Here is a 15,113-nt window from a genome sequence, read left to right on the forward strand (position 1 = left end):
CCCCAGGTTGGGAGGAGTAAAGCCACCTTCCCAGCTCGGAGCCGGGGGCTGGGGGGCAGGGGCTTAGGACATCCGCCTTGGGGTTTTGGCAAACCTAGCGCTGCCGGGGTCCTGGATAATAACAGGATTCCCCAGAGGGTGCCTGCTGTGAGCCGCGGGCTTTAATTCCCCTACCCGGGATGGCTGGGAGGGCCGCGGGCCGAGACGCGGGTCGGCCCGCCCGGCACGGAGGCGCCCATCCAGGCGGACGGCGGCGCGCTGCCCAGGCACAAAGTTTGCATCTGCCCCGCAAACCCTCGGAGGTGCGAGCGGCTCTGCATTTCCGAGCCCTGTAAACAGAAAACGCTCCCGGGCCGGAGCCGGCCGCGCAGAAGGAACCGGGCTTTACAAAATCCTGGGACGTTCAGGTCCGCTGGGTTTCACCGGTTGGGGGGGCGGCGAGCCACGCAGCCCGGGGCGGGGCGGGGCGGCGGGCGGAGGCGGCCCCGGGCGCCCGCCGGCCCCCGGTTGCTACAACAGACCCCGCACGCCGCGGCCGAGTCGCCACCGCGGGCTGCAGCTGGACAGGGCCAGGTGGGGCGGGGTCGACCGGCCTCCGCGGGGCGGGAGGAGACCCCGGGCGAGGGGCGCACGTGAGTCCCGGGCCGCGCGCGTCCTTTGGCGCCAAGGGGACCCCTCCCCCACCCTCGCTGGCCCCGACCGCTCGCGGCCGGCCGGGGGAAGGGCTGTCCGGCCGCCCCTGCCCGGAGCCCCCAGCCCGGCTGCCGCGCGGGGCGGGGCCGCGGCGTCCCCCCACCCCCCCACCACCCGGATACCTGAGCAGCGGCGGCGGCGGCGGCCGCGGCGGCTCCCGCGCTCCGGCCAGCCTGGGCTCGGCGTAGCTCCGGAGCCCGCGGCCGAGCCCAGAGAGCGCAGACGCCCGCCCTTCCCTGGGGGCTCCGACCCGCCCGGACTCCCGAAGCCGCGCCCCGAGCCAGGTGAGGCGGAGGCGGCGGGGGGTGGGGTGGGGGCATCGCGGGGCGCTGCGGTTGCAGGGTGGGGGTGGCGGGGGGCACCGTGTGTGGCCGGGAAGGACAGTGGCTGGTCCCTTAGGAGCCCGGCCGTGCGGATCAGCTGCCCTGTGGGTGCTTCTGGCGTCCAGGAGCACCAACCACTGGGTAAGCGCGGTCCTGGACTCACAGAGGCTGAGGGTGGGGGGTTGGGAAAGGGTCCTTCGAGTCCTGGTGGGACTCACTTCTCTATGGAGACATCCCCACCCAGCCGCCCCCACTGTTTCGTTCGGGACTAGGGGTCGATTTAAACTGCTTTAGAAGCGGCGTGGGGCAGAGCGCAGGAGCACCCTCTTCGTCCCCCGCGCCCATGAACCCCCTTCACCTCTAGCGCCTCCCCTTGGGGCACCGCAGATGGACCTACCTCCGCCTCTTGCCCGGGGTCTCCTTGCCCTAGGTCGCCGCCCACTGGCGCGGGTAGCTGGGCCCGCATGCCTGGCGGTGGAACTGGCACGGGGCCGCCAGAGGGCGCGCGGGGGGCGGGGACCCGTGCCGCGGTCGCAAGGTCCCCGGAGACCCTGCCTCGGCTACCCCGGCCCCGCACCGGCTCCCAGAGCCCCCATCCAGGTGCGCGCGGCTGGAGCAGCGGGCTCGGCGAGGCCGGGGCCGGCGCATCTGGCGCAGGCCCGGGAGTCGTGGATGGACCCTCGGGTCCCCGGGGTCGAGCAGAGCCCCCGCCAGATGCCCGGCCTCTGCCCGCCGCGCGCCCCAGCCGGGTTGGGGGGCCCGACTGAGGCAGGTGAGTGGCCCCCCTTGCTCCGCCGCCGCCGCCCTTGAATTATGCAGGAGGCTGGCACCGGCGCGCTCGAGTTGCTCAAGTTTCCCTGGCAACTTTCGCCCGGGCATCCCTCCCCGGCTGCCGGGCAGCTGCGCCCGCGCAGCGCCGTGGCCCTGGCGCCTCCGCAAGGTGTCCGGGCCGCGGGGGGCGCCTGGAGATCGCTACCGCGCACTCGCCGCCTGAGCTGGGGCCGCTGGATTTTGCGAGCAGGTATGATCCGGGTGGAGGGCCTCGCCGCCTCTGATCGGAGGGTGGGGGGCTGAGGTGGACCTGGCTCCGTGTTCGGAAGGTGCCGGGGACGGGGTGGACCTCGCCGCTGGAATTCGGAGGGTGCTGGACCGCGGCGCGCCTCCTCCCGCGCGTAGGTGCGCCCACACGGCACGGGATGGGAGGGTGGGCGCGTTGGCGAGGTCAGTGTTTCCGTGGGGCTGGGGGTGTCCGAAGGGGGCGAGGCCGCTGCTGGTGACAGTGGGCTTTCCAGGCGGAGCTTTTAAAGCGACCCTGGGCGGCTGGATCTGAGAAGTCGCTTGGGCCCCCGGATGGGAGCTCAGCCCGGGGTACCTGGGGGCCCCGGTGGGCAGCAGCTATGGGCATGGTCCCAGGGATCCTCAGAGATTTTCCGAAAATAAAGCGGTTCCCGTGTGGAAGTTCGAGGTAGTAAATTGGATAGTTTCATGACCTGTTTTTGTTTGAAACTCAAGTTCCAACGTTAATGAGGTCAATCCGCTAATTAAATTAAGCTCCAAGAAGCAGGGAGGTAATTTCGGAAGTCGTCCGCGGAGGGATGGCGGCTCGGTCTCTGCCTGGGACTTGCCCTCGGCTCGGCCAGCTCGGCCTACCCGGCCGCAGGGAGAGCCCGTGGGTGCTGGGTCCGGGCTCCATGCCAGTGTCCTGGTGGCCGCGGTCAGGAATCCTTGGTGACCACCTGTTCCGCGCCTGGGGGCTTCGGGATGTCCTGAAGAGCCCCCGGAGGTGGCTGCTTTTGGAGACCTGAGTTTTCAAACCACTTGTCCGCGATAACAAGGGTGCTATTTGATAAAAAGGTTGAACGTCTGTGTGCCTGGAACTTTGTACCCACTGAGGGCTAAATCGTGTCTGACTCTGTGACCCCATGGCCTGCAGAACACCAGGCTTCTCTGTCCTCCACTGTCTTCTGGGGGTGTGTGTGTATGTGTGTGTGTGTGTGTGTGTTGCTCAGTCGTGTCTGACTCTTTGCAACCCCATGGCTATAGCCGGCCAGGATCCTCTGTCCATGGGGATTCTCCAGGCAAGAATACTATCTTCTGGAGTTTGCTCAAATTCATGTCCCACTGAGTCGGTGATGTTATCTAACCATCTCATCCTCTGCCGCTGCCTTGCCTTAAGGGGGATTTATAAGTGCTGGCACGGACCTTTGCCCAGGAAGTCACAGAATCCTTAAGGAGGCCAGAGGACGACCCTGTGTTAATAGGAATTAGGCCGCTGTGCGAGTGGCTGGATGTAAAACTCCTGGGGCGCAGTCTCCTCCTGGGGCGCAGTCTCCTCCTGGGGCGCAGTCTCCTCCTGGAAGCCAGTTCCGTTGTTGTGCTGGGGAATTTCTGCTTTTCCAAGAAGAAAAAATTGAGTGGAAAGCTGGTGCTTCTTTGGGCTCCTTTGGAAGAGGCTGTACTTCTTCTGGAATCAAAAGGAGTCCTTGACGAATAAAGTGATTTTGCCTGTAAAGGTGCTTCCCTGTGGGCAATGTTGACAGCACTTGGCCGCTCCGAAAGAATTGGATCCTTTGGGGGGTGGGGGAGGGGAGGGAATCTTTCTGCCTCCTGGCTCCCAGCACGATTGCTTTAGAAAGCCCTATTCATATGCAGGTGTGTTTCCCTGTGGTTTTCCCTTTTAGTTTTTCTGAAGTGCTTGGGGCTGTGGGGACAGCCCCCTTACTGGCATCTAGGGGTCATCTCGGGCAGGCGATTTGGTCCAGGCCTCTGGGGGACCCCTATGTAGGAGAAGCCCTGGACCATGGGGTCAGGTGTGAGGCATGCCACCAGGAGGAGGAGGAAGGCATTCCAAGATAGCGCTGCATTTTGAATTTCATCAGTGATGAAAAAGAGAGAAGAAAAAGCTTGAAATAAGAGAAAGGTGCGGGGAGTTAACCAATGTGCAGGAAAACAGTAGTCACACTGATTTTTATAGGAAAATAATTCTTTGTCTTACGCCCTCTATTTCCAGATGGTAGAGTCCTGGTGTCCTTGTCACCTCGGGTGAGTGCAGGAGGCTTTTCCAAAGTGGGGCTCAGTTTGGGAGGTGCTGAGGGAATTGTGGGGTGCCTTCACTGTGGATCTCAGGTCCTGGTTGCTGAACTCAGTTCCCCAGGCTTCCAGCTTCTGCCTGGTAAACCCGAGGCCCAGCTTGGCAACAGGCTTGCAGACCTGGGCTCGGTAGTTGCTCCTGGAGTCAGGGGTGGGGGAGTGTGTGGCTGGAGAAGCTTGGAGAAAAACGTACAAGCACAGACTCCCTGCACCTCACGCTGTCCCAAGCCCCAGGGAGGGAACATTTAGGATCTTCCAAGTCACCCCCGGGGCCATTTTATTAAATCCTCTGCATTGTGGGAAAGACTAGATTGAGGAGGAAAACACCCCAAACAAAGGCCTGATCGTTTTTGTCTTGGAAGCCCCCTCATCCTCACCTGGGACTGACTGGGTGAAGGGCTCAGAGTCAGGCCCGGGGACCCTTGTGATCTGGCCTTGACCCGCCCACCCGAATAAAGGACTGGGCATTCATTCACAGGTGATCTAGGTTATACTGGATTTTCTCTGTGTCTTGCAAACATGAGCCCATCAAATAGTCATCTGGGGCCCAGAGCTGGGGGCAGGGGGCTGCCCCGGAGGTTCCAGGCTGGAGGGGAGATGTGAGGGGTGACAGTGCTGGTAGCACAGGAGCTGTGATGCAGGTGGCCGTCGGGTGCTGTAGGGCACCGAGAGCGTCCCCAGCCCAATCTGGGAAAGGAAGAAATCGCAGAAAACCTGGCCGAGGCCTGGGGTGTCAGATCATGGCTGTGATGCCCTGGGAGCTATCAGGAATGCTCTGGTTCTTAACTCTGGCCACTCTAAGTTTCTCCCCTTCTGCCCAGCGTGGCGCTGTACCTTGCTGTAGATGACCTCATCCAAGTTTCCTGAAACTCCAGGAAGAGAAGGACTTCCTGGTGGTCCACTGGATAAGACTCCGCTCTGCATTGAAGGGGATGCCAGTTCAGTCCCTGGTCAGTCCCTGGTCGGGAGCTAAGATCCCGCGTGCCTCGGGGCCAAAAATCTGAAACGTAAAGCAGAAACAGTGTTGTCGTTGTTCAGTGGCTCGGTCCTGTCCCACCCCGCGGACCGCAGCACGCCAGGCTTCCCTGCCCTGCACTGTCTCCCAGTCTGCTCAAACTCGTGTGCCTCGAGATGGTCATCCAACCATCTCATCCTCTGTCGCCCCTTCTCCTCCTGCCCTCAATCTTACCCAGCCTCAGGGTCTTTTCCAATGAGCTGGCTCTTCCCATCAGGTGGCCTAAGTATTACAACTTCAGCTTCAACATTGTAACCAATTCAGTAAAGTTTTTAAAAAAAATGGTCCACATCAAACAAAACAAAACGTCCATGAAGAGGTTGGTGCAATCGGTTATTCCCAGTTTACAGATCAGGAGCCTGAAGCCCAGAGGAGTGAAGCCTCTTGCCCCAGACCACACAGCAAGGGAATATGGGAGCTGGGGTCGCACCAGGCAGCCTGGAAGAGCCCAGCCCTGAGCCCCCACACCGCACACGTCACCCAGTGGGAAGACTCATCCCGTTAGAAGTTTATTTCTCTTGTTACTATGGTGTGAGAAAAACTGTAGCCAGCAAGTGAAAACCAGAGTTTCTGATCACACTTCCTGATGTGATAGACCTTTTTTTTCTTTGAAAGCAGATACAAGAAATGCTTTGAAAGGGCTCAAAATGTTACTGTCCCTGGCTCCCGTGGTTATTCTCAAGTGGGTCTCTGGTGGCAAGAATACATCCAGCACAGGCCTGGCCACCACTGAATGGGCTTCCAGTCTTGGTGGAAGGGGAAGGGGAGCCCGCGTCCCCACCGGGCAGGCCTGAGCCGGCCCGGGGCTCTGGGCCAGTGCACTGGGTCAGAGCTGACAGATGTGTCCCGGGATGGGCCAGCTGAGGCTCCTGTCACCCCCTGGTGTGGGGAGGGGGGTAGAGGCAGAAGCCAGTGCAGGGAGGGGCGGGACAGGGCTTGAAAACGGTCCTGGGGAGGTTTCCGGAGTGCTTCCTTTGACTCTCGGGACTGAATGAAGCCACGGGCTCCAGAGGTCAAAGCTGCCGAGTGCCTCCGTTCCTTCCTTCCTCTCCTTCCCACCTCTCTCTACACCTTTGTACCATCCATCCTTCCTTCCCCCTCCCTCCCACTTTCTTTCCTTCTTTCTTGTCTGTTTTCTTAGGTATATAGTCATCTTTGTTTTTTTTTATTATTTTTTTTATAGTCATCTTTATTATGATTCATGAGTCCATTAGAAACCGACACACACAAATCCCTTCATTAAGCCATCGAGATTCTCACGGGCTTCTGCTTTCCACTCATTGAGAATCCACGATTTCCTTGAGAATGCAGCGGGGCTGGGGGAAAGGCCAACATCCGAGTGTCCCTATGACACTCCTCCTACGTCCCTGCGTCGTCGGGGGCCTGAAGGGGTCTCAGGGCATCCCAGGTCGCCACACTACGATGTCGTCACACACCTGCCCACACTCAGGTGTCTCCTGGCATTCCTTACACGTCAGTGGGCACCTGGTCACAGAACACTCTGTTTCTCTGCTGTCTCTTGCTGGGCAAGTCCAGGGTTATATGTTGTACCCAAACTTAACGCTGTTGGATTGTCCAGATTTATCTTCCAGAAAGAGTGTGTTACTCACTTTGGCCAGCTCTCCCTGCAAATAAAGCATGCCAGAGCATTGCGTGTTTTTGTTTTTGAAGAGTTTTTGATGTGGACCATTTTTAAAGTCTTTATTGAATGTGATGCTCTCTTTTACGTGTGTTGGTGTTTTGGCCAAGAGGCATGTGGGGTCTTAGCCTCCCGACCAGAGGTCTAACTCGCACCCGCTGTGCTGGAGGGCGGACTCTTTGCCACTGGGCCGCCAGGGAAGTGCCCCCACTGCGTTTTCAAGTCAGCTTCTAAAGTTGTGCTTCGTAGGTTTAAATATTTGCCCAGGATGTAGAGCTTGGTCTGGGGAGTGAACACTGACATTTGGAAAGGAACTGTTCCTGACTTTAACCATATCTACTGCAGCCTAAAGTGTGACTTGATACCCACCTTTTCTTGATAGGTAACTGAGGGCCTATAGGGGATGCTCTTTGCTCCTCTCCTTTCCTGGATTTATACCCCCTGCTTCCCGAGGCGTTTTACCCTGATGTCGTAGACTTTTATCTTTGTTGTTCAGTCGCTAACTTGTGTCCAACTCTCTGCAACCCCATGGACTCAGCATGCCAGGCTTCCCTGTCGTTCTCTGTTCCCCAGAGTTTGCTCAGATTCATGTCCATTGAGTAAAGAATGTTATCTGACTGTCTCATCCTATGCAACCCTCTTCTCCTTTTGCCTTCAATCTTTCCCAGCATCAGGATTTTTTCCAGTGAGTCGGCTCTTTGCATCAGGTGGCCAAAGTATTGGAGCTTCAGCTTCAGCATCCATCCTTCCAATGAATATTCAAGGTTGACTTCCTTTAAGACTGACAGGTTTGATCTCCCTGTTGTCCAAGGGACTCCCAAGAGTCCTCTCCAGCTTATGGGTCTTCATGCTTGTTGGTTTCTTATTAACTGATCAAGCGTAGTTCTCTGCAAGGAAAATATCCATACATTGACTTTAAAATTCTCCTGTGACCTCAAGCTGCTAAGTATTAAAAAAAAAAAAATCCCTTTTGGATTGAGAAAGCCCTGCGATCAAGCAGTGTAAGTACATTACAGATTTTTAGAAATGGAAAATATTGCTGGAAATGCCTCTCTTAGCGATCAGGAGGTGGATGTTTCAGGTGTTTGAATTAAAGCCTTTGTTTGGGGTTTGGGAGTCTGCTCCCCACAAGATTCAGAGAGGGCTGGAAGGCTTTTGGTAGGTAAAAGATGGGAGGGGCTGTTGGGGAAAGGGATGTGTCCCAGGCCCTTCTGTGACAGAGTGATTTCGGGGAAGACTGATTCTCTTTAGAATGGGCCCCTTGAAAAGGGTTTTACTTTGCAGCCCCTGCAGGGGAGGAGAAGGGTTTGGGTAAGATTCAGCCCAGACCTCTGGGTTCTGGCAGGTGGTTCCCCGCTGTGGACCGGATGTCTTGCCCCAAACTGCTCACTCAGGGCTCCTTCCAGGGCTGCGCAGGAGAGAGAGAGGCAGGGCCTGTTGTCCTGGCCGGGCGGGGAGCGGCTCCCCCCGGGACCCTTCCCGGGGCTCTCGGGCCTGTGGCGTGGCTTGGGCCTGGCGAAGGGGAGGACGGAGCCGCGGGACCATGGCTCTCCAGTTTGAGTCCCGGGAGGGGCCCAGGTAGAGGGTCACACCTGCTGGGGCCTGGCTTGAAGGAGGGAAATGAGCCCTGGAACCTTCCTGGAAATTCTGGGCCCCCTGCCCTGTGGAGGAGGCAGGCTGGGTGAGTGGTGAAGGGGTGCTTCTGCCCGCTTGACCGTGCCCCTCAAAGCCCAGGGCACAGCGGCTCGTTTCTCAGGATTTTCTTGATCCCCGCCCCCATCACCCTGGACAGGGGTCTGGCAAACACTGGTGTTGGCCTGTGCTGCATGGGGGACCCGTCACCAGGCAGGCAGTTCCCCAGGAAAGGACCAGGTCTTGCTTCTCTGTTGCCCAGGGATGGGAGGGCACTGGTTCAGAGTAGCCCTTGTCACATGGCTGGATGGCATCAGTGGGTCCAGACTTCCCCTCCCAGGTGGATGTCCAGCGCCCAGGCAGGCCACTGGCCTGCTCTTTCTTGGCCTCACCCTGAGGGTTCAGACCCGGGGACAGTCTGGCCACTCCCTGCCACCGCCTCCAGGATGCCGGGTCATGGCAGGTGGCACGTGGATTTACCTCCACCCGGATGACTGCCGGGGTGTTCACAAAGCTGGCGCCCGGGGAAGGGGGGTGGGGCAAACCTTCAGCTGTGGTTAAATGGTTTTGTTGTTGAACGCGGAGTCCAGGTGAAGCTGGGGGTGGAATTCCTGAAGATGGCTGTGGCGAGCCTGGTGTGTGTGGTTAATGATTCTCCAGACATGGGGTGGTAATTGGCACGCTCTGGGTTTCCAAGGGTTTCAAGGCTTCTTGGCTTTCCTGCAGGGAAATGGTCCAGAACTGCGTGGGGGCTGCCTGTGTGGGTGTGTCCTGATCCTTCTGGGTCCTTCTGGGCGTGTCCCGGGCCGGTGAGTGACGGCAGGGGTGTCTGGATTCTGCGGTCTCTCCATCAGCCTGTTTCTGGTGAGGGTCTTTGGGTTGAGGGGGGCGGACACCCACTCAGACCAGGCTCAGGGGCGTATTAGGGGATCCAGGCAGTCACTGCCACTGCCGGGCCAGACGGGCTCCCAGAGTCGTCTTTCCCTCCGTCTCTCTTTCTCGTGGCCCATCTTGATGACTTTACGTCGTGAAAATCAGGGATATATGTGTACCTGTGGCCGATTCACGTTGAGGTTTGACAGAAAACAACAAAATTCTGTAAAGCAATTATCCTTCAATAAAAAAAAAAAAAAAAATCAGGGTGACAGCGAGCGTGTGGGCCCGCAGGCTTCACCGTGTGGACGCGCCCCGTCCGTGATGCAGTCCCCAGAGGGGGCACTTGTGTCCTCACGCCCATTCTCTGGGGGAGTAAACCAAGGTGGAGGGAGCCAGCCTGGCTGCCAGGACCTGCGCCAGGCAGCCGTCCACCCCACGGTGCAGAATTAGGGACCCTCCCTTCCCTCCACTCTACGCATGGACATCACCACATGGTCAGTACCGAAGTCAGATTGATTATATTATTTGTAGCCAGAAATGGAGAAGATCTATACAGTTAGCAAAAACAAGACCTGGAGCTGACTGTGGCTCAGATCGTCAGCTCTTTATTGCAAAATTCAGGCTCAAAATGAAGAGAATAAAGAGAACCCCTAGGCCATTCAGCTATGACCTGAATCAAATCCCTTATGATCGTCCAGTGCAGGTGATGGATAGATTCAAGGGACTAGATCTGGTGGACAGAGTGCCTGAACAGCTGTGGATAGAGGTTGGTGACATTGTACAGGAGGTGGTGACCAAAACCATCCCCAAGAAAAAGAAATGCAAGAACGTAAAGTGGTTGTCTGAGGAGGCCTTCAAATAGCTAAGAAAAGAAGCTCAGTGAAAAAGCAAAGGAGAAAGGGAAAGATACACCCAAGTGAATGCAGAGTTCCAGAGAACAGCAAGGAGCGATAAGAAAGCCTTCCTAAGTGACCAGTGCAAAGAAATAGAGGAAAACGATAGAATGGGGAAGACTAGAGATTTCTTTAAGAAAACTGGAGATACCAAGGGAACATTTCATGCAAAGATGGGCACAATAAAGGACAGAAATGGTATGGACCTAACAGAAGCAGAAGACATTAAGAAGAGGTGGCAAGAATACACAGAAGAGCTATACAAAAAAGCTCTTAATGACCCAGATAACCATAAAAGTGTGATCACTCACCTAGAGGGAGACATCCTGGAATGTGAAGTCACACGGGCCTTAGGAAGCATCACTACAAACAAAAGGCTAGTGGAGGTGATGGAATTCCAGCTGAGCTATTTCTAATCTTAAAAACTGATGCTGTGAAAGTGCTGCACTCATTATACCAGCGAATTTGGAAAACTCAGCAGTGGCCACAGGATTGTGAAAGGTTGTTGTTGAATCACGCGAATACACCGGGATTCTTGGCCCCCGGAGGAGAAGAATTCAATCCGGGGCCAGAGACGAGGCTTGATCGTTCAGAGCTTTTGTGTAATAAAGTTTTATTAAAGTATAAAGGAGATAGAAAAAGCTTCTGACATAGGCATCAGAAAGGGGCAGAAAGAGTACCCACTTGCTAGTGTTAACAATGAAGTTATATAATCCAAAGAACATCTGGAGGTTGTAAAGACCTCATCAGACTTACTCCCATAATTTACATTTTAAGATAACACTGTCCTCAGGCAAGATACATCCTTGTAAAGACCAGGTCTACTCCCATAATTAACATTTTAAGATAACAGAAGGTTGAATCCAAAGACACTCCTTAGGCAAGATACATTATTGTTATATAATCCTAAGGAATGTGGAGAAAGGAAAAAAGTTTGTCCTTTCTTCCTCCTTGAGAATTTCAGACCCCTCTCTCCTTGGGGACCCTAGACTCCCTATCAACCTCCCTAGGAACTGACTCTCTCAATTGGAAAAGGTCAGTTTTCATTCCAGTCCCAAAGAAAGGCAATGCCAAAGAATGCTCAAACTACCGCACAGTTGCGCTCATCTCACACGCTAGTAAAGTGATGCTCAAAATCTTACAGTCGAGGCTTCAACACCATGTAAACTGAGAACTTCCAGATGTACAAGCTGGATTTAGAAAAGACAGAGAAACCAGAGATCAAATTGCCAACATATGCTGAATCATAGAAAAAGCAAGGGAATTCCAAAAAAAAAATCTACTTCTGCTTCATTGACTATGTTAAAGCCTTTGACTGTGGATCACAACAAACTGTGAAATATTCTTAATGAGATGAGAATATCAGATCACATTACCTGCTTCCTGAGAAATCTGTAGGCAGGACAAGAAGCAACAGTTAAAACTGGACATGGAACAACAGACTGGTTTCAAATTGGGAAAGGAGTACGACAGGCTATATATTGTCACCCTACTTATGTAACTTATATGTATAGTGCATCATGCAAAATGCTGGGACGGATGAATCACAAGCTGGAATCAGGATTGCCAGGAGAAATACCAATAACCTCAAATATGCAGATGATACCACTTTAATGGCAGAAAATGAAGAGGAACTAAAGAGCCTCTTGATGAAGGTGAAAGGAGAGTAAAAAAGCTGGTTTAAAACTCAACATTCAAAAAACTATGATCATGGCATCTGGTCCCATCATGTCATGGCAAGCAGATGGGGGAAATTACTGGAAAATGATGGAAACTGTCAGATTTCATTTTCTTGGGCTCCAGAATCAATGTGGACATTGCAACCATGGAGTTAAAAGATGCTTGCTCCTTGGAAGAAAAGCTGTGACAAACCTAGACAGTGTATTAAAAAGCAGAGACATCACTTCCTGACAAAGGTCTGTGCAGTCAATGCTACGATTCTTCTAGTAGTCATGTATGGATGTGAGAGCTGGACCGTAAAGAAGGCTGAGCACTGAAAAATCGATGCTTTAGAACTGTGGTGCTGTAGAAGACTCTTGAGAGACCCTTGGACTGCAAGCAGATCAAACCAGTCAATCTTAAAGGAAATCAGTCCTGAATGTTCATTGGAAGGTCTGGTGCTGAAGCTGAAGTTGCAGTCCTTTGGCCATCTGATGTGAAGAGCTTACTCTTTGGAAAAGACCCTGATGCTGGGAGGGTGAGGGTAAGAGGAGAAGGGGTGACAGGGGATGAAATGGTTGGATGGCTTCACTGACTCAGTGGACATGAGTTTGAGCAAGCTCTGGGAGATAACGAAGGACAGTGAAGCCTGGCGTGCTGCAGTCCCTGGGGTCACAAAGAGTCAGATATGACTCAGCGACTGAATGACAACAGCCCTTCCCACCCCCTGTCATCTTAGGGATGATGGCCAAGCTTCCCTTTCTGCTCCTTGCAGGATGAATGCAGCAGGGTAGCACAGGGCTGCTCAAACTTTAGGTCTGAGGATCATACTCCCCTCTTTGAAGAGTTTTAGGGACCCCTGAGAGCCTTTTGTTTATGTGGGTTGTATCTATGGATATGTATCCTATTAGCAGGGCTTCCTAGGTGGTGCTAGTGGTAAGGAACCTGCCTGCCCGTGCAGGAGATGTAAGAGGTGCAGGTTCATTCCCTGGGTTGGGAAGATCTCCTGGAGGAGGGTATGTCAACCCACTCCAGTATTCTTGCCTGGAGAATCCCATGGACAGAGGAGCCTGGCGGGCTACAGTCTATAGAGTCGCAAAGAGCTGGACACGACATAAGCGACTTACATGCACACACACATACTGTTAGAAGTTTAAAAAGATAATTTAAAAATATTTAACAGTGCATTTAAAAATGACAGTAGCTAAACCCATATAGTTAATGTAATTAACGTCTTTTTATGAAAAACAAAAACAACAGCTGTTTTGCAAAACAAGCTAAGACAGTGAAAAGTGTGGCATTGGTCCAGGAGGTCATCAGCAGTCCCCACCCCACGGGACGGGCCTGCTGGTGGTGGGACGTGGGCTCAGCCAGGCCAGAGCTGCTTCGATCCACAGCAGGGGTTGTGTCTGACTCTTTTTCGACCCTATGGATTGCCTCATGCCAGGCTCCTCTGTCCATGGCATTCTCCAGGCAAGAATACTGCAGTGGGTTGCCACTTCCTCCTCCCAGGGGTCTTCCCGACCCAGGGATCGAACGCACGTCTCCTGCATTACCTCTGAGCCACCCGGAAAGCTAGATGGTGTGGCGGTAACAGTGGGGAGCCAGGCAGTTCCCTAGGTGAGAAGACTGTGTCTTGATCCCAGAGGGGGACCACGTGCAGAGGGACGGGTGGACAGAGGCGGCTGGGGGCCGGGGCAGCCCCCGCGAGGGAGGCAGACTTCACCTGAGAGGAGAGGTCTTCCCACACTTCTTCCTTTCCAGCCTGGGTGTTTCTGTTTCACTGTCTTGCCCAGGCGCCCTGGCTAGAACCCTCGGGACACCGTTGAAAGGAGGTGGTGAGAAGGCGCGCCGGGCCTGGCCCCTGGTCTCAGGAAGCCTCCAGCCGTTCACCATCACGTGTGGCGGCGGTGGTGGGCGCCGTGCGGATACCCTCTGTCAGGCTGAAGGGGTTCTCTTTTCCTTGCTGAGCGTTTACGTCGCGAAGTGGCTCTGTGTTTGTCAAGAGCCTTTTCTGTATCTCTTGGGAGGATCAGCTGCATTTTGTCCTTTATTCTATTAATATGGTGTCTTACATTAATTGATTTTTCGACGTTAAACCAATTTTGCATTCTTGGGATAAATCCCACTTGATCATGGTTTATAATCCTTTTTGTAAGCTGCCAGATTCAGTTGACTAGAATTTTGCTGAGCTTTTTTGTGTGTATGTGCATAAGAGCTATGGGTCTGTAGTTGTCTTGGGATGGTATCACGGTAATATCGGCCTTATAAAATTGTTGGGGTGTATTCTCTTCTATTTTTTGGAAGAATTTGCAATGAGTTGGTATTAATTCTTTTTTCTTAAATTGAAGTATAATTGATTTATGACACTGTAAATTTAATTTCTGCTGTACCTCAAAGTGATTGAGTTATACACATGTATAAATCCTTTTTTGGTGTTTTTTCCATGTATATATGTATAGTCTATCACAGGATATTGAATATAGCTCCCTGTGCTGTAGAATACATGTGTAGATGTATCATGCTCAGTTGTGTCTCTGCGACCCCACGGACTGTGGCCCGACGGGCTCCTCTGTCCATGGGATTTCCCAGGCGAGAATATCGGAACAGGTTGCCATTTCCTCCTCCAGGGGATCTTCCCGACCCAGGCATCAAACTCCACTCTCTGTGTCTCCTGCGTTGGCCGGGGGATTCTTTACCGCTGAGCCACCTGGGAGACCCTTGTGTTTTGTCCAGTCTGCGTATAATAGTTTGTGTCTGCTAAGCCAAGCTCCGAGCTCCATCGCCCTCCCTCTACACCGCCCCCGGCCACTGCAAGTCTGTGCTTCGTGTGTGTGAGGCTGTTTTTGTGTCATAGACAGGTTCATTTGTGCTGTGTTCTCCATTCCACGTGGAAGTGGTATCATACGATACTCGTCTTGTCTGCCTTCACTTGTATGATAACCTCCAGGTCCATCCGTGTGCTGCACACGGCGTTGCGTCGTTCTTTTTAGTAGCTGAGCAATATTCTATTGTATAGTGCACCACACCTTCCGTCTGTTCCTCTGTCGATGGACACTTAGGTTGCATCCGTGTCTTGGCTGTTAAGAATAGTGCTGGTCTGATAGGAGGAACCTGTATATTCTTCAGAAATTAATTCTTTAAATGTTTGGTAGAATTCACCAGTGAGGCCGCCTGGGCCGGAGCTTCGCTTTGTGTGAAGTTTTGACTTTGGTAACTGGCTCCCTGCCTGGTTTGCGTGTGCCCAGGCCTTCTGTTTCTTCTTGAGGCCCGATGGTTGGTTGCATTTCACT

At 54.1% G+C, this 15,113-nt stretch overlaps 1 protein-coding gene across 1 annotated transcript in view; it reads left to right on the top strand.

The window, feature by feature from the left end:
• The first annotated feature begins 515 nt into the window (after positions 1 to 515).
• Positions 516 to 15,113, top strand: part of SHANK2 (SH3 and multiple ankyrin repeat domains 2) — a 563,804-nt gene continuing 549,206 nt past the window's right edge. The window contains 1 exon segment of the mRNA XM_070359054.1: positions 516 to 977. The gene's annotated coding sequence lies outside the window, so the exon portion shown is untranslated.

This window comes from Bos mutus, chromosome 22 (genome assembly GCF_027580195.1).
Source record: "Bos mutus isolate GX-2022 chromosome 22, NWIPB_WYAK_1.1, whole genome shotgun sequence".
Lineage (NCBI taxonomy): Eukaryota > Metazoa > Chordata > Mammalia > Artiodactyla > Bovidae > Bos > Bos mutus.